Source organism: Vipera ursinii (assembly GCF_947247035.1).
Source record: "Vipera ursinii genome assembly, chromosome: 1".
Classification (NCBI taxonomy): domain Eukaryota; kingdom Metazoa; phylum Chordata; class Lepidosauria; order Squamata; family Viperidae; genus Vipera; species Vipera ursinii.
Genome location: NC_139512.1, coordinates 152,560,560 through 152,585,370, shown reverse-complemented (window position 1 = coordinate 152,585,370; position 24,811 = coordinate 152,560,560).

Sequence of the window (24,811 nt, the reverse complement as noted above, 5' to 3'; positions counted from 1 at the left end):
CCCTGTAAACCGCCCTAGAGTCCTTCGGGAAAGGGCGGTATATAAATCTAATAAAATAAAATAAAATAGCCAAGAGTTTCCTTCTGAAGTTTCACAAAACATACACAAAAATAAGAACTTGCTTTAAAATACATGCATACACACATACAAACACATTTCCACTCCTTCCTTTGAAAATGCTTGTGTTGGTAATGAAGAAATATGGAAGGCACTTTTCCAGATAGCCAAGTTACAGTGCTATACACCAGTGGCTGAGCTGGCCGAAAACATCCCTGCATAAACTAGATCGCCCCAGAAGCATCTGTTGAGTCTAGCCCTGCTCTGTGCCTGTCATCTGTCACTGTAACTATTTCTTCACATGAGTCTAGCACTCTTCTAAAAGAGCAATAAAAAAAAAAAAGCTAAAGGAGTCCCTGGGGATTTTATTCCACTAGTCATTGTCAACTCTAGGGGGTGGCGCTCATCTCCATTTCAAGGTCAATGAGCCAATGCTGTCCGAAGACATTTCCGTGCTCACGTGGCGAGCATGATGTTACAGAGCACTGTTACCTTACCGTGAGTGGTTCCTATTTATCTACTTGCATTTGTATGTTTTCAAACTGTGACCGTAGGTTGGCAGTAGCTGGTGCAAGGACAGGAGCTTACATGTGGAGCTCGGATCTTGAATCTGGGATGCCAGCTTTCCAGCCAACAAGCCCAGCGACTTAACTGCTGATCTACCATCCTGCCCTAAGGAGCACTAAACCAGTGTTAAAATAAAGTCCAGCTGACAGATAAAAGGGAGTAATAAGGTAAGAGGGAAAAATGGTGATTGCATAAGCTTTGTCCTTGGCCGCTGTAGAAATAAATAGTGCTGGCAATAGGTAACCAAAAAGCCCACTTCCACACTTGTAGTTATAGATGTAATCAATGGACAGCCAGGCAGAACATGCAATTGTGAGTGACCCAAAAATAGCAACTGTCATCACTGGCAACTAACATCATCCAGGTGGAATGGAATAAGCAAATGAAACTGTCTCTTCTTCCAAGCAAATAGTGTACCCAAAGCCACGGGAATTGCAGCTTCGTGATACTAGTCTTGGGAGCACTGACCAGCAAGGATCACAACTGAAGTCTTCATGTGTGAATCATCAGAAATAATAAAAGTAATAAAAAGAATTTGAACAACTGTCCCCAGAAGCAGCATTAAACCTGTAAGCCACCCAATAGCAACAAAGCTGGCCACATGTAACTTCAGAAGCCAAGTCTCTTTCTCCAGTTAAACTGACCTTGTGTCAGGACAGGACTAGTGCTCTTTCACAAGAGCGCTAAGTCTGTAAATTCTTACAACTGCTTTAGAAAGTGCTGATCAAACATTACGTGGGCAGCTAGGGCTCCACAGGAGACTACTCTCTATTGCCACCAAAGCCAAAATTACCACAGAGGGCAGTGCCCACAGCAACCAAAGTGTCCCATAAGAGCTGGGTGGATTTCAATCCTTGTGAATAATTAGCGAAATGGTGGAGGTCATATAGCTATGGCAAAAAATGGTGTTGGGAGAAGAGAAAACTGAAACCGAAGCAGAAGAGCTGGTTTTAGGCAGCCTCGGGTGTCAATTGAGGGATTGACATGAAGGCAACATCAAGAGGACACATTAGAAAACAGTGGTTGCCATCTCATGCGAGCGTCATGGTTAGGTGCAGCCAGAAAGAGCCCATGAAGGTATAAACCCTGCCAAGAACATCAGAAGCTGCTTCTTTATCATTTCTTTTCCATGTCTTTTTTTCTATTTCCTTTTTTCACTATTTGCTAGTTTTCTTTATTATCTTTATTAGACAGAGGATGGGGGAAGAAGGAAGGAAGGAAGGAAGGAAGGAAGGAAGGAAGGAAGGAAGGAAGGAAGGAAGGAAGGAAGGAAGGAAGGAAGGAGACAGAGTAGCTTGATGTGATCTCAGGTTTTTTGTTGATAGTGATCCTATATGACACAGCTCCTCTCTTAGTAACCTCTTGGCTACTTTTCCCAGATGATGTAAGGAATTTCCGAGTTCGTCTCAGCTCTTTTAGCTCCTGTGGATGACCAGAACATACTCTGGAGATTTCTGTGGAACATCTACATTTTGCATGAAGAAATGGCCTCCCTAGGGTGACATTTGGGCACCCTTGTTTCTTTCTTGGGCTCTTCCCAAGCTTTGGTTGTTCATTTTGGACTAGTTAATGACTCTTTTCCTAATTGCCCTCCTAGTTCTATTTATTTGGCCCAACTGAGGCTGTTAGTTGTTGCACAGACACACAAACAGTATTCATGTCTGAGTATATTTAGCCTGGCAAGAGTATCAAGCCAATATGCACTCCAAATTTCTCCTTTCTTCCTCCGAGTTTATTTGCACAAATCTGTTTCTTGGCCAGAGAGCTGATCTCATCAAGAGTTAATCCAGACCATCCTTTTTCCGACAGTTATGGAGATAGTTAGACTGGGTGTGTGCTAGACTGTCTTCCTTTGTGAGGTGAGATTTAAATGCTGCATCAACAGGTCTAAACAGAGAAATCCAGAGAGAAGTCTTATGCAGGACACCCATAAATCTCCCTTTACATTCTGGGCCTGCTTTCCATAGGATTAATCTCTTGCTATGCAACATGGCCTTTGGAGAATCGTGGGTTTCCTCTTAGCTTGGATTCTTGTGCCAGATGGTGGAAGCTGCGGTGATACCTGTGGGAGAATCTTGTAGCTGGTAGACTTTCTTTCCCTTTGCTAGAGAAGTAAAAGTAGAATGTTTTCATGTTCTCTGTTTCCTTGTTCAAAGGCATCTGGGCATCCTGTAATGTGCTCTCTCATGCGCTGTTTATATGCCTCTCTAATTGAACTATTCTTGGTGCTTAGGAGAAGGATTTCATTTTTTGTTGCCCTGGCAAACACATCTCCATATTTTCCTGATGAAGAAGTCATTTGGGGCTTTAATCCCTACATGTGTGCATCCCTTTTGCACTCCTGTGCCTTCGGTTAAGTAGAGACAGTAGCTGTAGGTCCCTTGATGACTAAAATGCCAAACCACACATGACACCCTCTCTGCACTCCCTATTAAAATTTTACAGGTCAAAAATCCAAATTACCCACTTAATAAAAATTGTTCTTCATCCTAACTGACAAGAGAGAACAGGTCAATCTTTGGAATAATGGCACAGTAATTAGAACCTTTGTAGTTGATAATGTGTGACTGTTAATCAATGTTTGGCTAATTAATCAATATTTTAATCATTAGACCTTTTAAATTTGTTTTAATGAGCGTTTCCTCTAATTCCCCTGATTCTGTCACTTCCAGTGCTTCTGTTACTGCTATTAAATTGCAACAGAGAGCATTCATATGTGCAGATCATATTGTAGCATGGAAGATTTGTAGCGTAGTTGTAGGACGCCTCAATGGGGAGTTCTGATGAATGTGAATCGGCACAAAAGGAGGATCTGGTTTTGGATGCTTGTAGCATCCTTTCCGACAATAGTAGAAACAGCAGGGAATTTCACACATGAACAAGGAGAAAATGGTAGGAAAAGGAGCTTGCCCAAAGTCAGATAGTATGGCTAGCTCTCCATGTGGGATGTTTCTGATCATGCTTAAAATCTTTTTGCATCCAGAGGAAGTCTAGCAATGGTAAAATCTCTCTCCTCCCCCCCCCCCAATTCTCCAGTAAAAGGTGAATCTGAGTTCACTCAGAAGTCTTCCATAAAGAAACCGTTAGACTAAAGAAACAGCTTTCTCCTGGGAAGTAAAGTCAATAAGGAGGATTTTTGTTTAAAAAAAAAAGTAAACTTATCAGGTTTTATATTTATAAGGGAAGATGCCTTTAGCATTGCTGATTATTTTCTTCTTCCTCCCCCAGCTTCAGCCTACTTTTGAAAATGAAGAAAGACATTGATGGGTGACAAGATTAATAATGAGCAGTCCACGTTAAGGTAGAATTCAGAGACAGTGTTAGATTCAACTTGGTTACTTCTCCCTCTCTAAATTTCTGTGCAACTGTTTTGCTCTCCTATCTGCTTAAACCAATGAGTTATGCTTTTAGTTAGTCCTAACTATGTTACTAATGTTAAGAGCATTACACATGGTGTACTGCATGAGCAGGACCTGGACATTTTGCTGGGACAGATAAAAAAGCTCAGATCCTTAATATACCAAGGTCTTTTTAACTCATTTGTCGGTGTGCTTCTCTTTTAATTTTCAGACGTGTCCAGTGGTTTGCTTCCTGTGTTTGCTATGCCTTTATCTGCAATTTTCTGCTCACGTTTTTTTTTCCTGACAAAGACAGGGATTTCAGCAGAATGTCAAACTTTGCTAGTATCTTGCCGCTAGAGATTTCTTTCTAGTCTCCCAAACTTTAACTTTTTCCCTCTCTCCTATTGTTTGTCAATCTTTTCTACATCCTTAGATGGACTTTAGTGAGGGATTGGGATATAACTTGCTTGAGACATCGAGAAATCCACGTTTATGAGACTTTGGCTGATCCACTACTTTAACTTGATCTACGAGACTCTCTAAATCAAGCCATTCAAAGAAAATTAAAAAAATAAATAAATCAAAACTCGAATTTCCAGACAATTCTAAATGGTATGGAGCTGGGTTTTGTCAGATCTGTAACAGAGCTTAAAACCTTTTAGCTTTGCTATTGCAATCTGCTATTTAGCAGATTAGAGTGCTTGAATATATTAATCTTTTTTAAAACCAAAATTATATCTAAGCATCACATGCCAGGTCTGGTATGCACAGAATTCTTTGCTACAGGGAGAGCTGCTCTATTCTGTTCAATGTCAAAGTATTATCCACCTACACAATCTTGACTGCATTTGCCAAATATTGCAGAAAAAAAGAGTGTCTATGGACTCACGATTTGGTAACTTGTCTAATATAGTTCTTCAATACAGACAGCATATTTTGTCATTTTTATTTTCACTCATGGAACATACTTGGAATTGCTTTCTAAGATAATACAGCTTCATTGATTCACCCTCTTAGAATTGCTTGGTTTGCATTTTTTATGACTTTGAGTGGCATAAAAATCTTTTGGAACCGAATGCAGTATTTTTGTGGGTAGATCTCTACTATATCCAATAGCTGCAATCCTAAAGGTACTCCATGAGACAATCCCACCAAAATCAATGGGTCAGAAAAATGCCATTAGGATTACAGCCAATACCATGAAGAAATGAGACATAAATGCAGTGAAAGAAGACCCGTTTGCAAATAACATTTCTTGATTTATACAGAAGGTCAGGCAAGACAACTGACTGTAAAAGCTGAATGACTATTTTGTTTATGCATTAGGCCCTGGATAGTCCTCAGCTAGGAACGTATCACCTTAACGCTACTTAGGCTATTTATTTATTTTTTGTTTAAACCATTTATTATTACTATTTATTTATTGAACTCTATTAGCCAACTCCAGCAGATGATGGGTGGTATTCAAAATTAGAGGGGAAAAAGTATAAAAACAGCTAAAATACAAATTCAAACAGATAATCCAGGCTACAATAATCTGACAAAGAACAAAATCAATAAAACAAAGCCAGGTTCAATGCTTTCTGGAACTGATGATGGTCCTAATCCTGCCTGATATGATATCTGAAGTCCATGAGGTGTTTTGGATCGCTCAGTGTTTGATGTAAGTGTTTGAAGAATGAACTTTTTAGAACTTCATAAGGGGCTAATGGAGTTAAGATATTTAGATCTGCCTTCTAAGTAATTGTTATGGTTTAATAATATCCAGCAGAGAGAGGTCTTCAAGACGAAGAAATGCTAGCACATTGTTAGGCCAAGGAACCAAGTAGCAATAAAGACAGAATGTAATCTATTTGGATTTATTTCACTTATTTTAGGCTTTTAATATTGCCTTGAAAGAAGAGTTAGTTATAATATATTAATTTTATCATAATTCAGTCCTATTTATTTATTTATTCACTATACCCCCTGTTTTTATAGAGTTCATGCTAGGGTTCATTTTATTCTCACAACAACTCTGTAAGGTAGATCAGCCAAGATAAAATGACTGCTCCAAAGTAATCCAGTGAACTTCATGGTCCAGTGGAAAGCTGAACTGAAATGTCCCTAGGATCCAGATCCAAACCTTAGGTTATACTGAATGCATCTTTGTATGACATATTACAAAATGAAAAAGTGCCACTTTTTAAAACAGTACAATCTGAAAGTGGGCATAGCCACTTATTAATGAATGCTCCACAGAAGAATATTCGCCTAACTGTGTATGATAATGAAACCTAGATAATTTTGTCAAGCTTATGTCAAGTTAGTATTCACTGCTGCCTACAATATATAACCCAGAACACAATTTTAGAATACAGTAGTAAGTGCATGGGGAGAGTGTGGCCTTGATGCAATCAAAGCTCTACCATTGGGGCCACTATCTTCCTTTTTGGATTCATCCTGTGGATATCTCTGAATAAGTTGTTTGCCCTTTCCAATGATGGCAACAGTTGAGACCCAGGAAGGTGAATTTGGTAACTCTTCTTCATTGCTGCCCCAGAAAGGCGATTCACATGGAAATACCAGCATAACAGCCATCAGAAACAAGGAGCAACAGGATCTTTTTGGTCATGGCTGTCAACTATAGCAGAGGCCCCCAACCTTTTGGGCATCAGGGGCTGGTTCCGTGGAGAGAGGTTTTTCCACGGACTGGAGGGTGCGTACTTTTGTGTGCTGCCTGCAGCTCGTGGGTGGGGCTTTGCTTGTTTGTGCGGACCGGTCGGTTGCTGGCATGCCACGGCCCACTGCTGGTCCACGGACTGGGGGTTGGGGATCCCTGAACTATAGGATATGCACAAAAGTGATAATTAGGGGTACCAGCTGAAGGGTATTTTTTTTATCTGCCCTAGTGTTTAAGAATAGAAGGGGACAACTTTTTCAGTCTGGGAAGCACTCTTTTTCAAGTTGGATTTATTTTTATTTTATTTTATTTTGGTGCCTTTTGTAGGTTGAGGGTATTCAGCTAAAAAGTAGCTGTTTTAAGCCTTGCAGATGCTTAATAATTGCACTGTTCACATTTCAAACATATCACACTACTGTAATGCTATTGAGAAATTCTGTGGGGCCATAATTCCAGAGTTCTCATCTCTACAACTATTTCTGTTTGCCATTGATTTTGCTGTGGCTGGTTTCATTATTTTGTCAACTTATTTTTACCATTTGTATCCTTTTTTTGTTACTTCAAATTATTTCAAGGTGCTCTAAGACTAGCGTCTCCGTGATAAAGAGTAGCTTATTAAATCTTCGTAACAATTGAACAAATAATGCAAGAAAGGAAAGAGTCAGACTCAGAATGACAATGAACTTTGAATGTGAGATTATTTCTGTTTTTTACCAACACAGCCTCTTTGCTATGGACACTGAAATTAATTAGGTTTGGGATAGTATCTACTTGTATTTAGCTCTTGCAATTACTATGGCCTAAAGAGACTCAGAAGATTCTTTTGATGAGACTTTTTCACTCACTAAAATTCTTTAATCCATTACATTTCATTAGTTCAGTAGTAACGAACCAAAACAATATCATTTATTTTTATTACTACTGGGGGCTAAATCACTGTGATTTATTCAGCCAAACTGAAGCAATGACTGTTTAACTATTGTGATTGTCATGGATATATTTTTCTCTTAAATAAGACACTCAGATCACAGAATAGGGGCTTCTCTTCCTGGTTTAAGATGCCTGTTCAATAGCACTATCAATTTCTCTTTTCAACTACCTCGAGTAGGTTCTTACTAACAGTCAATTGGAACTCCCTTAAAGAACAGGAAGCTATCCAGCCTTCTCCATCATTAACAATAGGGGATGAGGTATTACCCCCAGTTGATAGGGCTCGCAAATTGGGAGTCCTCCTGGATTCATGGCTCAGTTTGGAAGATCATATAGGAGCCGTGACCAGGGGGGCTTTTGCCCAGATTCGCCTGGTGCACCAGTTGCGTCCCTATCTGGACTGAGATGCTCTACGTACAGTCACTCATGCGCTCGTGACCTCCCGGTTAGACTACTGCAATGCCCTCTACATGGGGCTGCCCTTGAGGATCACCCGAAGGCTTCAACTGGTGCAGAATTCAGCTGCGCGAATTTTGATGGGAGCTTCCCGATACTCCCGTGTAACACCTCTTCTCCATGAGCTGCATTGGCTTCCGGTTGCCCTCCGGGTGAGATTCAAGGTGCTGGTAATGACCTATAAAGCCCTACATGGCTTGGGTCCGGACTATCTAAGAGAACACCTGCTGCCGGCATCATCTTCCCATCGTCCTGTGCGCCCCCACAGGGAGGGCCTTCTCAGGGTACCGCCGGTTAATGAATGCCAGCGGGTTATTCCCAGGGGAAGGGCATTCTCTGTGGGTGCGCCTGCCCTATGGAACCAACTACCCACAGAACTTAGGACTGCCCCGACCTTCGCTCATTTCGCCGGGACCTGAAAACTTGGCTCTTCGATCTGTTTGGTCCAGACTGTGGAGTCGTTAATTTAACTGGGTTTTAGATTTATTCTTGGGGCTTAAATTTAATTTAATTGTTTTAATTGTTTTTAATTTTTTGTATTCATGGTTTTAACTGCCCTGTAAACCACCCTGAGTCCTACGGGAATAGGGTGGTATACAAATCCAATAAAATAAATAAATAAATAAATAAATTAGTGTAGGGTCCCTTCTAATAAACCTTTCACTAGATGTAAGATTACAGTCTGAAATCTCATTAATTCCAGCAGTGGAACTTTAAATATGTGCTTAAAATATGAATGAGCAAACCTTAAAATGGCTGAACTATGTCTTCAGTAAAGACTTAGAGTTGCCCAACCCTTTAGCTTTTCAAATAGTTGGAGTAACTATAGTAATCTATGCTCAATGAAACCTCCTTTCAGTAAGAGCTTGTGAACTGACAATGACTGCATAGGTGATGAGGCCATTTTAAAAAACAAAACAAAACAGGACTTCCGGTGGCGTCGCGGCGCCGAAGACAGCCTTCCCGGGCTGCCCGCGGCTCAGCTGTTTGTTTTTTCGCCCGTAACAGCGCCGAACAGCTGTTCGGGCGAAATTGAAGCCCCCTCCTCGGGAGAAGAGGAGGGGGTGAGGCCCCAGGTAGGGGTAGAGTTCTCCGAGGCCGCCTGAGCTTGGAGCTTGGGCGGCTGAAGGATTGAACTCCCCCGAAGCCTGGGTTGCTCCCAGCTGGCCGGCGTGTCTGCTCTGATTTTTTTGGAGCAGAGCCAGGCGTCTGCGAACCATCCCTGCCTGAAGAAAGGACTATGATTTAAAGGAGCAGGCAGAGCGGTACAAGAGATAAAGGTGAAGAGGCTTATTTTATTATACTCTCTAACTACTTGAACTTTTTAAACTCTAAGTGAAAGTGCGTCATATTTGAGGATTAAAAGATGGCGGCGAAACCTCCCCCTAAAACTCTTCGGAGTGGTGGATCCTCGCCAGTGCAACAATCATCTTTACAGGCGTTGCACCCTTCTGAAGCGCTGACAGCGAAGGAGTTTCGAGATGCTGTGGATAAACTTTTGGACTCAATTAATCAATCAATGGCTGATAAATTTGCGCAGATGGAGGAGAAATTGGAGAAACTGGAGGAGAGAATGGAAGAGAGGATGGAACAGAAGCTCAGCGTGATGAAGGTAGACATTTTGTCTTCAGTGCATAAAGTGGCGGAATGTGTGGAAGAATTAGATGAAAAGATGGATGATTTGGCTCAAAGGAATGCTATATTAGAAGTTAAAGTAAAAGAGAATGAAAATGTAAGAGACAAACTGGAGAAGGATTTAAGCTTAGCCCAATTTTACCAGATGCAGTTTGCTGTCAGAATCAGAGGTTTAAAAGAGGACACTAAAGAAGATTTGAAGCAGCTGATCTCTGAGGCTTTTGAAGAAGTATTAAACCTGCCAGCATCTGAAATAAGAGCAGCTATGGATAAAGTGTTTCGGGTGAACTCATGGATTGCCAGACAGAGGAAGTTGCCTAGAGATGTGGTGGTTTATTTTGCAAAAAGAGAGATCAGAGATCAAATTATACAAGCTGCCTATGATGTTAAAGTGGTGATTGCTGAACAAGAAGTTTTGGTTTTAAAAGAAATTCCTCCAAGGATTTTAAGGGGAAGGAAGGATTATACATTCCTCGTGCATGAGCTCAAGCAAAGAGATATAAGGTTCAGATGGGAGATTCCTCAGGGGCTGATGGTGATGCATGAAGGTAAAAGGTACCGGTTGATTACTGTGAAGCAAGCGCGTGATTTCTACAATAATGTCCTAAAAGCAACCCCATTAACGCTCCTGGAAGCTGGAAAGGGATCTGGAGAAGAAGAACAACAAGAGGAGGAAACAGAGGAAAGTGGTGTGGGAGGAGATCAAGTTACAACTTCTTTGGATGATCCTAGAGAGCAAAGAGTGACGCGTGCTGCTTTAAAACGAGCAAAGAAAATAAAAGAACAAGATCAGCAAAAGTCTTCAGTCTCTTCGCAACGTACATACAGTCAAGCTGTGGGAGGAGCACGGCCTAAAGAAGTTAGTCCCATCAAAGCTGTGGTCCAAGGGCTTCTGGAGGATATGCATGGCAACTAAATTTTTAACTTGGAATGTTAATGGACTGAATTCACCGCAGAAGAGGAAGAAAGTTTTTCAATATTTAAAGCAATTTAAGACAGACGTTATATGTTTGCAAGAAACGCATATTAGAGTTTTGGATCAAAAGTATTTACTGAACTCGAGACTGGGTACGCATTTTGTTGCCTCTGCAGAGAATAAGAAAAATGGAGTAGTTGTTTATGTTAAAAGTGCCTTAACAGCAGATTTAATTGAAGCAGATAAGCATGGAAGATATGTTATGATTGAGCTGCTGTTAGAAGGTAAAAAGATGCTTCTAGTTGGACTATATGCACCTAACCAACAACAAGCTGATTTTTTTAGCTTACTTCATACAAAGCTTACCCAGTTGGATTATAAATCTTTTATTTTTATGGGAGATTGGAATGGTGTTCTGGATGTACACTTGGATAAAGCGGGAGCCTTTAAGCGTATTCCAAGCCACGCCAGACTGCCTAAAACTTTTTTTGAATTGAAGGATGATCTGGAATTGCGAGATATCTGGCGTGAGAGACACCTGCAGGAGAAGGATTATACTTTTTACTCTGACAGACACCAATCTTTCTCAAGGATTGATTTTATTTTGTTGACTAATGATTTCTTTTTGAGAACTAAAAAAGTGAAGATATGTGCAAGAACTATTTCAGACCACAGTCCAGTTTGGTTGGAGATTGATAAGGAGAAAAGAGACAGGCGTTCGTGGCGCGTAAATGAGAACTTGTTTAGAGATCAGAGAAATGTGGAAGAATGTAAACAGCGGATGAAGGATTTTTTTGAGATTAACATGAATAAGGGTACCTCTATGGATATGGTTTGGGATGCTAGTAAGGCCTATATGAGAGGTGTGTTGATATATATGAATAATAGACGTAGACGTGTAGTGGAAACTAGAAGGAAAGAACTGGAGAATGAAATAAAGGAAAAAGAAAGGGCTTTGATTTTGAATCCAGGGGACGTGAAGATTAAGGAGGCTATTAGGCTGTTAAGAGGACAATTTGATAAATTAATGGCAGACCAAGTGGCAACCAATCTGCGGTTTGCTAGGCATAATACTTTTTGCAACGCTAATAAACCAGGCAGATGGTTAGCCTATAGACTGAGGAAGAAACAAAGGGCCTCTAATATAGACAAGATTGAATATAAAGGAAGGGTTGTGTTTCAACAGAATCTTATTAAGGATGCTTTTGTGGATTTTTATTCGAAATTATATACCAAAGAGGAAATTGAGGTAAAAGACATTGATAAATATTTGGAGAATGCTAACATTCCGGTCCTTACGCAAGCACAAAGAGAGGGGATTAACCAACTGATCACAGAAGAAGAAATCTTAACAGCGATTAAGGATTTGAAGGTTGATAAGGCGCCCGGTACGGATGGCTTGACTGCGGCCTTTTATAAAAATTTACAACTTGAGATGATAAAACCGTTAAAGGAACTGTTCCAGACAATCCAGAGGGGGGGAAAGGTGCCACCGTCTTGGAGAACAGCTTTTATCTCATTGATTCCGAAGGAAGATCAGGATGCTACTCAAGTTAAAAATTACAGACCGATTTCGCTTTTAAATACAGATTATAAGATATTTGCTAAGGTTTTGGCTAATAGATTGATGAGGGTTCTGCAACAGGTGATTCATGGGGATCAAACGGGGTTTATTAGTGGTAGGCAAATGAAAAATAATGTTAGACATATAGTTGATGTGTTAGAGTTTTTGGAAAGGCACAACCAGATCTCTGCAGCGCTAATCTTTTTAGATGCTGAAAAGGCTTTTGACCAATTGAATTGGCAATTTCTGTTGAGAATGTTAGATAAAATGGATTTTGGGGAAAATTTCCTACAGCCGATTAGGGCATTATATCAAAAGCAAACTGCCCGAATCATAGTTAACAATAGTCTGACGGCAGTATGTAATATTGAGAAGGGTACAAGGCAAGGATGTCCGTTATCGCCCTTGTTATTTGTGTTAACTTTAGAGATATTATTGAACAAGATTCGGAATTCGGAAAAAATTAAGGGGATACAAGTTGGAGATCAGGACTATAGATTGAGAGCATTTGCAGATGATCTGGTTGTTACAGTGACCCAGCCAGAGAATTCTGTTGTGGACCTGATAGAGATAATAACACAATATGGGAAGGTTTCTGGATTTAAAGTAAACATACAGAAAACTAAAATCTTGGCTAGAAACATGACAGTTTCACAGAAGGCCTTCTTGGAAGGATTAACTGGATTTGAGATTGTTAAAAGGGTTAAATATTTGGGGGTAATTTTGTCGCCCTCGAATACAAAGCTATATAAAAATAATTATGAAAAATTGTGGGGGAAAATTCAAAAAGAATTGGAGAGTTGGCAAAAATTGCAATTGACTTTGTTGGGACGGATTGCAGCAGTGAAAATGAATGTCCTGCCCAAATTTTTATTTTTATTTCAAATGATACCGATTCTTAAGAAAGATTCTAATTTGGAGGAATGGCAGCGTGGTATCAATAAATTTGTGTGGGCAGGGAAAAAGCCACGAGTTAAACTTAAGATTATGCAGGATATTCGTGAGAGAGGTGGCCTTAAATTGCCTAATTTTAAATTATATTATGAAGCTGCTGCATTAGTAGGAGTAAGTGATTGGATCAATTTGACGCAATCGAGGTTATTAAATCTTGAGGGCCATGATTTGTTGTTTGGCTGGCATGCATATTTGTTGTATGATAAGAAGGTAGGTACTGTGTTTAGGACGCATATTTTAAGACAGGCATTGCTGAGAGTTTGGAAGAAGTATAGACATAAGTTAAGCAGCAAGATACCATTGTGGGCAATCCCAAAACACGCAATAGAAAATATACATGCTGGTTTCAAACACGATGAGACTACTTACAAGGAAATTTTAAGTTTGGAAAGGAATGTTTGGTGCTTGAAATCATATAGCTTCTTGCGAGAAGAGAAGGTTGTTCAAACATGGTTTCAATATACTCAGTTACGGGCCAGGTGGAAAGAAGACCAGAAAATTGGATTTGCAACGATTGATGAAAATTTGATAAAGCAAATTAGAAATCAGGGACCTGCACACATTAAACGGATATATCTTGCATTGATAGAGATTGACTCAGAAACAGAGCTTGTTAAGGACTGTATGATAAAATGGGCCCAAAATATCCAGGAAGTTATTACAATGGACATGTGGGAGAAGATTTGGGTGAGGAATGTGAAATTTACTCAAGCTCAAAATTTAAGAGAGAATTTTTATAAGATGTTTTATAGATGGCATTTAGATCCTAAAAAGCTTGCAAGTATGTACCCGAATTATCAGCCTAAGTGTTGGAGGTGCGGGGTTGAAGATGCAACATATTTTCACATATGGTGGACATGTAAAAAGGTTAAGGCCTTTTGGATTAAAATCTGGTGGAATATACAGAAGATTTTTAAAAGGAGGATAAAGTTTTGTCCGCAATTTTTTTTGTTGGGAATAATTGTTGATGCTACAGTGGTGGACTCTAAGTTGATGCTGAATTTAGTTACGGCAGCAAGACTTTTGATAGGTCAATATTGGAAGAAAGAGGAGCTGCCGACCATAGAAGAATGGACTTTAAAGGTTTCCGACCTGGCAGAGATGGCGAAGATATCGGCTTATTTGAAAGATCATTCGCAGGAACGTTATATTATGGAATGGAGAAAGTGGATTGAGTTTATCCAGAATAAGTATAGGGTTAAGAAGTTTTATTTAGCATTCGAATAAGTCTTCTTTCGTGTTTTTTCTTTTCTTTTCCTATTTTCTTTTTTATATATATTTAATAATGTCAAGTTTTGTTTGTTCTTATATAAGTTAGAGAGTGATGGATTTTAGAATTTATGGTTGTTAGTATATGGTTGCTTATGTTTGCTTTTATATATATATACCTTGTATTTAGCTCTGGGAAGTCTGGGGGGGGGAGGGGGGTGGGGGGGAGGTAGGGGAGGGAAGAGGGAGGGGGGGAAGGGGGGAGGTAAGGGGGGAGGGAAGAGGGAGGGGGGAGGTAGGGAGGGGAGGGTGGAGGGGGATCGGGGTTTTTAAAGGAAAATTGTATTGTAAAACTTTTCAATAAAAAAAAAAAAAACAAAACAAAACAGGGTTGGACAAGTATTCCAGCATTTTGAATAAGAAGCTGTATATGTCTGGCTGTGCACTGGAATATAAAAGCAATTCTCAACTCTTCAGACAGTTAACTTTTTATTCAGCAATTAGCTTAACTAGATAAAAAGTTCTGAGCCACGATTCCACCAGATTTGAATCTTTAATGTAGGGAAAAAAGAGAAATGTATATACAACGAAAGATTTGCCCTCTTAGTACAAAGAAATCAATGCATTTGAATAGGTCTGTGTTCCTCAACTTAAACACTATTTTATCTAGTTTTACCCTGCTTTTATTATTTTTATAAATAACTTAAAGGTGGCAAACATACCGAATACTCCTTCCGCCTCCTATTTTCCCCACAACAACAACCTTGTGAGGTGGGTTAGGCTGAGAGAGAGAGAGATTCTCCCACGATCACCCAGCTGGCTTTCATGCCCTAAGGTAGGACTAGAACTCACCGTCTCCTGGCTTCTAGCCTGATGCCTTCACCACTAGATTAAACTGGGTCTTGCTAGGCTTCGCCTCACATCTTTCCAAGTTAACGGACGCTTTGCAGTCCTTGGTGTTCTCTTGAGTTTGGTTGTTTGTGTTGTGTACTGGGTTCGTTGCGCAGGAATGAAGATGAGGCGAGTGAGTTCAACTAAGATCATGGTTTATTGTTTGCAGGATCTGAACTAGAGAACAGGGCTGCAGCAATTTATACCCTGGCCGCTAGGCGGTGGCCAATAGGTTTGAAGCAACCTATTGCCGCCCTAGGGGCAACCAATAGCAGCGCTGGAGACGGGTTGTCTGAGGAGCTGGGAGCCGTTAGCTAGCTTCCCTGCTCAAACAGGCTCCCAGCAATACCATGTGGTGTTTAACAAACAAGCCCAATACATTACAGTTTGCTTCAAAATTTGGCTGCCCTCTGAACAGCTTTGAGAGGTGGCTGAACTTTATTTATTTAATGATTCTCTCTAGTCTAGGAACAGTTGGTTGCCACCTTGACCTGGCTCTTTAAAGGTGTAAAATGTTTATAAGCACTCCACGGTTCTGAGGTCACTTTGGACATTTATATGATGTTCCACGCCTTTGAGGAGAGAGGTGCTATTGCTGAAAAAGTTCCTGGTTGTCCAGAGTCCTTTCTTTAAAAACACCACAGCTCCCTTCAGCCATAAAGAGTTGGAAAGAAATAGGCAGGGGAGGTTGTCTTCGACTCAGGAGTGTTTTTTCTCCAGGAGAAAAAAGAAGCCTTAGCCTATAATGCAAACTGAATGATGGATAGGATGGGCTGAAAAGAGAATACCTGACTGAGGTGAAGAATGGCTGTTTGAGTATTGGAATCCAAGATGAGCCTGCAGTGTGGTGACGCAGAAAAATCAGAAATACGTTTACGGTGATAATGTCATATCCTAGAAAATGCTGCATCTCCAGAATAGCACAGAGGGGTTCCCTTAAAAGAAGGTGTTCCATTCTTTTCAAGGATATACGGTTCTCCCAAGTAAACCAACACAGGCGGATCAAAGGCCCATTTCTCTAGAATAGCATGCAATCTACAGTCAGGAAGATATTGTAGAATGGCTCAAATTTGATCAAGGTGGAAGGCAGAGTCCTCACAATAAATCAACAGATCATCTAACTGCACAATAAAAATGTATCCAAAAAGCATGGTTCGTGAAACTAGCTGCTCCAGCAACCCATGTGGTGTATCACCAAAACCCAGTACATAACACATACAATAAAAGCAATGTTCAATACGAAAGCTAAGCTAATTCCAGAAGGAGAAATTTCAAAGATGTGCCATAAAGGCAATAGGAGAGGAAGGACGCTCAGAGGTCTGGAACTAGATTCTGGTTTCATTTTTAAGCTGTAATAACCCATGATGGTATTCTTCCACTGGAAGATCTTGGTGGGTTTGGCATTCTTAATACTTTTCTTATAATAGCACAGCTGCCACGTTCTGAGAATGCTACAGAGAACCAAAGGAAGAAGGCTTTCTGCAGCCCCACAAATACTTGTGCTTCAAAAAAACTATGTTGACACACCTGTATTAAGAGGAGCATTTCATCTTCTATGTTAAAAAAATCACGAGGAGAGCTCTGTGTTTTTATGAAGATCTTGAGAGGCATTCAGTGCTTTGACAGATTGAGTATGCACTCTTGTTTTTACCTGTAGAGTGGACTTTGGAGTGCATCTAACAACCAACAAGTTAGCAAAATTGTGCGGGATTGAAGAATTACTCTGGATAATGGTCTACTTCCCCCCCTCCAAACATTACTAGAACAAAAAGGTAACTTCTATCCAGTGAAAAGTGTTTTTTTATTTTAAAAAATTGCATTGGGCAGCAAAAAAAATGCTTTACAAAGCTGTACAATTTTATTATGAATGGTATGGCAGTTTTGTTTCAAAAGTACTCATATTTTTGAGAATAAATTTAAAATCCTGAGGGCAAAACATTTATGAATCTCAGTTTTTTCAGATTCTGTTGTTTTCACAATATTACTCCAAATGCTAAATAAAATATAAATGTGGCGTTATGTTTGTTCTAGTACCAAATTAGAAATGTAACCATCCTATCTTTAACTTCTTTTTTTTACTTTCTAACTTTAACAGGAGACATTATAATCCTATTTTAAAGATTTGATAATGCCTGAAGTTATGAAAAACAATAAATAACTTTTTATTACTAATCAATCTTTTTACAATTCCGGATCATCACATCATTATGACAAACGGTCTTAAACAATTTCAAGCCTCGGAAAGGTTACCCTGTTCTACAATCATCTTTTTAATCAATCTCACACAATAATCATTTTTACCTAAAAATCTGTTTCTTAATACCGGTTTCATTACCTAGGTGATTTTTATCACTAATCATTAGACTATGATTCACTACACCCTTAGCACCTCTTGTTTTAGCTATAAATGAGTGATCAGTCTAGATATACAGGATATTACCTGCATGATAGACCTCATAATATATACCCTTTTCCAACTGTCAGCTCTTCTCTCTTAAAAAGACAGAGAGAGTGAGAGTTGCTTTTATTAATAGGATCTGTTCTACATTAAACCATACTTCAGTAATAATAAAAAGGGCCAAATACTTCCACTCAGGATTCCATCAAGTAAAGCAATTATTTTTCTGCAAAGTGTGCCAGCTCATGGGCCCCAGCCCTTCCAGCTGCTCCACTGGTTCAAGTATGCTGAAACAAGGAAAGACTGCAAGCCGTGCTACATGGAACGCAACCAAAGCGTAGGCATTACAGAACAAATATGCTTAGTGACAATGTGAGACTCAAAATGACCACCTGAGAATATTGCATGGTGAGAGTGCAACCTTCAGCATCCTGTGCTAATCAGAAGGTGGCACTCCAAACTGAAACATAATAGTTAAGAAATAAAGAAATAAAATGCATCAATATCCTTCAGTTGGCATGTGATGTTCCCAAACTCCAGAAGAAAGAGCCCAAAGATTTAACTTTTTAGGGTAGGACACTCACCTACCGCTTGTTTTCATATCTTATGTGTATCAGTCTTCCATATGCACTAATTAGATGGTGGCATACGAGCAACTGTATATGCTACATACTGTATATCTGGTGTATAAAGTTATGTAGTTTAGGAACAACATCTTTTGACACTCAGTTGGTTCTTGGAGTTGTATATTGTGCTATCTTTATAACTAAGAGAAAAGGGTGGGTGTTAATAGATACAAATAAAAGTGGTCTTGTGGGGGTAGAGTTGCTTGTTATATATAAAGGTTTAGGTTTCATTCTGAGCGAAATAACAGACGTTGTGTCAAAAAATATGAAGGAGTCTGAACTAGATTGTATTAGATGAATATGAAAATAGGTGTTCGCAGGCTGTTGATGGTTGCATGTTACACACCAGAGAACAGCAATGATGAGAGAATTGGGGCTGAATTTCAGGGAAAATTGTACAATATTCTGCATGGATACGATCAAAAGGAAGAAGTATATATTACGTGATGGGTGAGAACAAGATGAGAGAATACAGAAAAAATGATTGGGTCAAAATAAGAATGGTGAGGTCTTTTTTTTTTAGTTGTTAGGATCTTCTTAAAAATGTTTTCCCCCCTAATACTTAGAATGTTTTAATGTTCTAATTAGAAAACATGTTTCTACTATGTAGCTTATCTATAAATCTGTTCTTGATTTGTAGCAGATGTATGATTCATGCATGTAAATTTCATAAATAAATAAATAAAAGCAACAAGGAATGCGGATCTGAAAATTAATTTACCCGAGACTGACATAATTGTCTTTGACAGGGAAAATGGACATATAAATAAGAAGCTGTTGTAAGTAGAGAGGTTTTTTTTTGGTATTTTGATAGAATGATTACTAAATATTTATTTTATCTCCTAAATTTATATCTCACCCAGTCCTAACAGAGTGGTGACAAAAATCAAAACTCAATATAAAAAGAAAAACATGCACAATATGAAAGCACATAGGCAAAATGCTTAAGAATAACTAAAGGTTGGAATCATATTCCAACAGAATAACTTTAACTTATGAAACATAAGCATAATCGTTTCATGATTCGGGCTGTCCCTGCGGAAGCATACAGTATTTCAAAGCACGGAGGTCATCACTAATAAAGCCTATTTCTTAATCCATGTTGGATGAACCTCATGGAAGGGGATGAGGGCTTCAATAGATTGTCTCTAGATTTAAGAGTGACAAAATTCTATTCTATTCTATTCTATTCTATTCTATTCTATTCTATTCTATTCTATTCTATTCTATTCTATTCTACTCTACTCTACTCTACTCTACTCTACACTCTACTCTACTCTACTCTACTCTACTCTACTCTACTCTACTCCTACTCTATTCTATTCTATTCTATTCTATTCTATTCTATTCTATTCTATTCTATTCTATTCTATTCTATTCTATTCTATTCTACTCTACTCTATTCTGCTCTATTCTATTCTATTCTATTCTATTCTATTCTATTCTATTCTACTCTACTCTACTCTACTCTACTCTACTCTACTCTACTCTACTCTATTCTATTCTATTCTATTCTATTCTATTCTATTCTATTCTATTCTATTCTATTCTACAGTATTCTATTCTACTCTACTCTATTCTATTCTGCTCTATTCTACTCTACTCTACTCTACTCTACTCTACTCTACTCTACTCTACTCTATTCTATTCTATATATCTAGACCACATTCAGGTTTGTCTAATGCAGGGGTGTCAAACTGCCGGATCATGGACCGGTTGCATCATACGGGGGCCACGCTCACCCCAGCTCCAGCAATGCAAAAAAAAATGTCACGATACGTCGTGAAATGTCATGTGATGTGGTGAGTTTGACACCTGTGGTCTAATGTATCCAGGGACAATAATGAGTTGTAAATATCAACACCAGGACTTTGATTGATGTTATTGGATAGCAGGACTGTTTATTGACAACTTCATTTTGATAAGATTTGATTTAAGTTTGTTTCATCCCACCCAGATTCTCAGGCTCTCAGCACAAATTCACAAGTTCAGGACTTCTATGAAGTCTCTGCCAGAATGGTAAGTGGATGTTTTCACCATATTAATACTACCTCACCCTGAAGTGCTGTTACTTAACAAGGACCAGAACGTTAAGCCTTGAGAAAAACCCACCCTGGAGAACTCAAGGATTCGAGTGCTGCTTTCTTATAATTACTAAGTAGAAACTGCCCAGTCAGGTAGGAGTGGAACTATTAAAAAATGATGCTTCCAGTTCCTGCACATGGGCCAGAGGGATACCATGTTCAGTGGTAACAAACACTGAGAGACCTAACAAGACCAAAGAGGTCATGTTATATTTTGGTCCTGTCAAAAATCATCCTTCAGAGCAGCCAGTGCAGTTTCACTGCTATTCCTGATGCAGATCTTTCTTTCTTTCTTTCTTTCTTTCTTTCTTTCTTTCTTTCTTTCTTTCTTTCTTTCTTTCTTTCTTTCTTTCTTCCTTCCTTCTCTCTCTCTCCCTTCCTCCCTCCCTCCTTCCTTCCTTCTCTCTCTCTTTTTCCTTTCCTCCCTCCTTTCTTTCTTTCTTTCTTTCTTTCTTTCTTTCTTTCTTTCTTTCTTTCTTCCTTCCTTCCTTCCTTCCTTCCTTCCTTCCTTCCTTCCTTCCCCTCCCTTCCTTCCTTTCTTTCTCTTTCTTTCTTTCTTTCTTTCTTTCTTTCTTTCTTTCTTTCTTTCTTTCTTTCTTTCTTTCTTTCTTTCTTCTTCCTTCCTTCCTCCCTCCCTTTCTTCCTTCCTTCCTTCGTTCCTTCCTTCTCTCTCTCTTTTTCCTTTCCTCCCTCCCTCCCTCCCTCTTTCCCTCCCTCCCTCCCTCCCTCCCTCCCTCTCTCTCTCTCTCTCTCTCTCTCTCTCTCTCTCTCTCTCTCTCTCTCTCTCTCTCTCTTTCTTTCTTTCTTTCTTTCTTTCTTTCTTTCTTTCTTTCTTTCTTTCCTCCACCCCAAAAATAGAAAGGACAGACCAGCAGGCTTTTCATCACAGCAGATAAATTCTTCAATAACCTTTACTTGTCCTTTTGGACTTCAAGGGTCAGGCAGTAGTATTCTTAACGAGCGCTGTTCTAGTCACAAATTATGCACTACTAAATAAGGATTCTAATGAATAAACTGGAGGGGCTCAATCAAGGTTATAATCATTATTTTCCTTATTGCCCTTAAACTGGGTGCTACTGTTTATGCAATGGTATGAGACTGTCACCAAGTTCTCCTTCCCTTGTCTTTTATCATATTGTGGTGAAGATACTATAACAGAACAGTGACCTTTTCTGGAGGCTAGACAATTATAGGACTTCATTCAACAGTAAAAGATAAACAAGCAAGCAACAAGTGAAAACATGAGGTCCACATTTTGTATATCAAAATTAAGGTCAGTAAAAGCCCGTGTAGCCTGATACGATTTGAAAGAGTATTTTATGGCACTAATGTATACGTTTTTAGTAGGGAGAGAAATGGTCAGTTCACAGCAGAATTAGAAGATTGTCCTAGCCAGCACTGATCCGTCCCAACCCACCTGAACGTGTTAGTTGTTATCAGATTCATGCAGTGGTTGTGGTTGACAAAATATCCGACAGGATGTCTCTAAAGATTAAATTTCTCCTTCTCCTATTCACAAAATTTATTACGTGGATTTGGATCAACCCAGTTCACCAAGCTTGAGGAAGCGTCACGATGCTATTGTCTCAGCATCTTCTGAAACTTTTGAAGTGGGAATTGAATTTTTCAAGTCAAAAAAGAAAATTCTAAAGAGCTAACCAGTTGCCCCGGCATAGATTTTTGCTCTGGAGTGGATGGTGTGCCACCTCCTGGCATTATCAGGAAAAAATAATGTGTTATAATTCAGCTGCTGCTTACAGAGAACACTGATCAGTCAAGAGAGAAATGGTGGAAGAAGATTGTTTAGCCAGATCTTGCAATAGGTGCATCACAAAGGATTTCAAGCATTCTTTACTTGGCTTCCAACTGTAAATGTTTTGCTGTTCTATAAATAATACAGTTTGGCATTATTGATGAATTAGCAATATATATGTATGTATATGCCCTCGTGCCCAGCAGTGCAAGACTCCATATGCTGAAATCCACACAGTGAAGTTTTAATAATGTGCAACTTTGAAGTGCAGATTAGTAAATTACATGCTCACTTAACCCAGAATTTTTATGAGACTGGCCAACGGAATACACCTTTGTCTTTAAAAGTATCACAGTGTTTCCTGTCTTAATTTTCCTATATATATATATATATATATATATATATATATATATATATATATATATATATATATATATATATATATAATGCAAACCACTGTCATTGCAAAGCTTTTGTTTGGGGCAATCTCACATGACACTCCTTTATTTTATTTTTTCTCCAGCTCTTTTAAAGGCCTCTGTTAATTTATTTGGAGAAGCTTGGGTTCACATTATTGTTTTAAAATGTTTCTGTAATATGGAAAGGGGAGGAGGAGAGAAGGGGAAGAATTGTTCCACTAGGGAAAGACTCAGGGCAATAAATCATACAAATATGATCTACAGCATTTCTGATACCTCGCTGCCCATGAGATTAAACATCGAGTGTATTGTTTCATTTAAAACAAGGGTCTGTCCAGTTGCTACTAACAAATACAGTGGTTTGCAGGCATGAGGAAGAGCAGGGAAGGGAGAAACCTGTACTGTCTTCTATCACAATGACTTATACAGGTAGTCCTCAACTTACAACAGTTCACTTAGTGATCATTCAAAGTTACAATGGCATTGGAAAAAAAATGACCATTTTTCACACCTATGACCATTGAAGCATCCCCGTGGTCGTGTGATCAAAATTCAAATGCTTGGCAACTGACTCATATTTATGAAGGTTGCAGTGTCCCGGGGTCGTGTGATCCCCTTTTGCCACCTTCAGGCAAGCAAAGTCAATGGGGAAGCCAGATACACTTAACAACTGTGTTACCAGTTCAACAGCAGCAGTGATTCATTTAAGAACCATGGCAAGTAAAGGCATGAAATCTAGAAAAAGTCACTTACGGTGGGCTAAGTTGTGGTCGTACGTTGAGGACTACCTGCGCCAGCTTAAGCAGCAGACTGTCTAAACCAGGCGTGTCAAACTCAATTTCATTGAGGGCCGCATCAGCATTGCGTTTGCCCTCAGGGGGCCGGGTGGGTATGGCCAGGGTGGGCGTGGCCTACTGGGTGGGCGTGGCTAGAGTGCATATGGCCTACTGGGTGGGCGTGGCCAGCTCTACATCATTCCCATCAAGGGTGCCTATGGGGGACAGGAGTGGGACAGATCTGAGGGTCTCTGGCAGAAGGAGGGTCTCTGGGCCAGGGCCAAGGCAGTGGGGGCCGTTCCCTCACTGTTTCCAGGATGGCTTCGCGGGCCACATGAAACTACTTCGCGGGCCGGATCCGGCCCCCGGGCCTTGTGTTTGACATGTCTGGTCTATACCAACATTTATCGCTTTGGTGTTACTTCCAGGCGACCTGTGGGGAATGTCTGTGCATAGCAATGGAAGGTTTGCCCTTTTCTTGGATGAAGGGGTGAACTGCTCCACGTGAGATTCAGGGGCCATTCCAAACGTGGTGGAGAAATCATTAAGTTACACGCTTGTCATTTCTTGTACATTCACTCTGAACTAATGCACATCACTTTTTCTACTTATAATCATTCCACCATTTAACAAGCACAAAAGGCCTTAGATTCCAATTTGCTAGTGATGCTTTCACTCTCTCTGTCTCTCTCTCTCTCTCTCCCTTGCTTATTTTGTGGCATTTGGGGTTTAGTAGTTGCACATTTCGAGTAATGAGAAAGTAATCACTTGTCTGAAGGGAAAAGGAGCTTGTCTCGCAATGGTAAAAGTATTTCCTTTGGTGCTATGTTGTTGTTTTTTTTCCCTTTGTGCACTTCCCCTCAACCCCCAGCCACACTTTCTATTATTATTACTGATACTGTTTATTGGCTGTGTTTCTTACTGCCCAATCCAAAGTAAAACAAACAAAAAACTCACCCATCAAAACACAGTTTCAGTCTCTTTCCTTAACTGAAGTTCTTTTCCTAAATTGAAATTCTTCCTCCTCCCATTCCACGTAGCTTATTTCATTTAACTATTCTGGTTCTTAGTTTTTTTTCCTTCCATGGTGAAGAATAAAATCTCAAGTCTTTTGTTTTTAAGTGTGGCTACTTCCTTAGGAATGGCAAAAAGCAAGACGTTTCTGGAACTATTTTTTTTCTTCTTAAATTCATCTTCCAAGAATTTAAAGATCCATTTCAAATAAGAACGGCAAATTAAAATTCAGAATCTCCTTCTGTGCAAAGTCCTTGTCTACATTAGAATTGCTTTTAAAAAGAAACCTTATCAAAACTACAGAGAAAAGGGATTTTGTTGTTTGTCTGTTTAAATTTTCAACTTTTTACATATTTCCTACTTTACTCCCTAGAGATGCCTATGGAGAACCAGGTGAGGAAAGAAACGTCCAGTCTAAGAAATATGACCCTTAAAATAAAAATCTAGGGGGAATTATATATTATATTATATATTATATATAGATTGTCGTCTTGCCACTTCATTTTCCTTGGCATTTATTTTACAAGAGCATTCTGGAAACAAATCATAGTTTGAAGAA